General features: G+C 44.7%; 1 non-coding gene across 1 annotated transcript; it reads right to left on the bottom strand.

Annotated features, from left to right (window-relative positions):
* Positions 1-1,489: 1,489 nt before the first annotated feature.
* Positions 1,490-1,614, bottom strand: Trnar-gcg (transfer RNA arginine (anticodon GCG)). The gene is made up of 2 exons: positions 1,578-1,614; positions 1,490-1,532 (listed from the first exon to the last, which is right to left on the bottom strand). It is a non-coding gene; the product is annotated as a tRNA-Arg (tRNA).
* Positions 1,615-2,248: the final 634 nt, after the last annotated feature.

The raw sequence follows: 2,248 nt of genomic DNA, 5'->3' as shown, positions 1-2,248 counted from the left end.
TGCAGATTTCAAATTTAATGGATCTGTCCTCTCTAAGATTTGGAAGGAGAAACCGTTCCATGCGCAGCGAGGCGGTGGCAACAACAGAGAAGGATGTGAAATCAGACAAGGATGAAAATGTTTCACCTAGAGCGAGAATTTTCGTTGACCATTTCAAATTTGACGAATCTTGCTCGCCTCCGTTCCTGAGGAGAGGAATTATTTCAGTAGCAGTGGCGCTTCCAAATCACTTCTGATTGAAGCTGGTAAGGAATCAAATGTGTTCGTAGAGTACTTCCGTTTGCGTCTGTTAGAAAGGCCTAGACTATGTTAGTTTTTCTAAGTGTTTAGTGCTTCGTTTGCGTTCATTTAGGTCGATAACATTAGGGATGTATGAGGCGTTTTTATGATCTTTTACAGTGACCTGTGGACACATTAACGGCCTCGTAGGACCTCAGTTCCACGATAGTCAGCAATAATCCCCTACTCTGTCTCCAGGGTTGCAGTAGTGAGAAGTAGTTACTAGCTAGACATATTTTTGCGTGTATCTGAGAGAAATGTGTGAGAGATAATAATAGTATATCCGTTATTATTAACGTTCTCCTCTGCCCTCCTTAAGAGAAAGCATCTCTAACAGCTTTTTGCACAGTCTCACCCTTCGTTGTTTCTGTAATGCCCCAATCCTGATTATACGGTTCAATTGACCTAGTTCTCTCGAGAAATAAAAATAATAACTTTGTGAAATATGATCGCTTTCCGCAACTAACGCAAGAGGATCCCGAAATTTTCCCCGACCACAGCCTGCGTAATAAAAATGAACAGTAGAGATCATATAATACTACGCTTCAGTGGAGAGTCAGTTTAAACTAAGCCTTGTGCAACGTATCAGAAGATTTAACGTGTGCCTTCCCCCCCCCCCCCCCCCACTCACACACACACACACACACACACACACACACACACACACACACACAAGTCAAATCTCTGACACATGGTTGCTAACAAACCGTTATTCCTTTGCGCGACCTTAGATTATTGTTTATTGGCCACGATCCTAATCTCTAAAGCAACAGGCAATTAAGGTGATGTGCAGGACGAACACACAAGTCGAGAAATATTTCCAAATTGATGACAGTGCATTTTCACTCATTCGGCCCTGACAAGCTAACATTCACTTAACAGCTAACATTTACTTAACGTCTCCCTGACAGGATAAATATTAGATATAACAGCATACTTTCACTTAGCCTACGCTGACAGGATGTATTTTAAACATGTAGCGTATTAACTTTCACTTAGCGTGCGTTCCACGGTGTATCCTTCACATACACAGAGTCAAGCCACAATGATGTGACCACAACCTGCGAAACTCACTGGCAGATTAAAACTGTGTGCCGGACAGAGACTCAGATGGCTCTGAGCACTATGGGACTCAACTGCTGAGGTCATTAGTCCCCTAGAACTTAGAACTAGTTAAACCTAACTAACCTAAGGACATCACAAACATCCATGCCCGAGGCAGGATTCGAACCTGCGACCGTAGCGGTCTCGCGGTTCCAGACTGCCGGACAGAGACTCGAAATCGGGATCTTTGCCTTTCGCGGGCAAGCGCTCTACCATCTGAGCCACCCAAGCACGACTTCAGTTCTGCCAGTACCTCGTCTCCTGCTTTTCAAACTTCACAGAAGCTCTTCTGCGAATCTTTCTTCCAGGAGTGCTAGTTCTTAAAGGTTCGCAGAAGAGCTTCTGTGAAGTTTGGAAATCAGGAGACGCGGTACTGGCAGAAATGAAGCTGTAGGGACGGGTCGTGAGTCGTGCTTCGGTAGCTCAGGGGTAAACTAAATGAATTTCGCGATGTGTTCTAACATTCTCCACGATATGGCCGAAAACGGAACTATTCATCAATTTTAAAAATCACACGTTGCGAGAGCTCCCCGTTCAGTATTAATATCAATGTACTCGCTCACCCAGGGATCCAGGTCAAAGGAGATGCCGTGGGTGATTCTAAGAAGTCGCATCCCCAATCTCACATCCGTCATCCCATACCAGCATTGGTAGCTATATCATGGATCTTATCCCTCCATGCGACGATTTCATCTTTGGACAGCCGTCGAAACTCGCCAAATGGCAGAGTTTGTTGCATAGCATGCCTAAAGAGACTGTTTACATCCGTGAAGAGGATGTAACTCAAATCATCAGGTGGCTTTTAGTCCTCCACACTAATTCATGGACATTCGCCTTCATGCACCTGTGGACACACTGCCGAAGC

This window comes from Schistocerca serialis, chromosome 8, assembly GCF_023864345.2.
Source record: "Schistocerca serialis cubense isolate TAMUIC-IGC-003099 chromosome 8, iqSchSeri2.2, whole genome shotgun sequence".
NCBI lineage: Eukaryota > Metazoa > Arthropoda > Insecta > Orthoptera > Acrididae > Schistocerca > Schistocerca serialis.
This window is presented reverse-complemented; position numbering and strand designations above follow the sequence as displayed.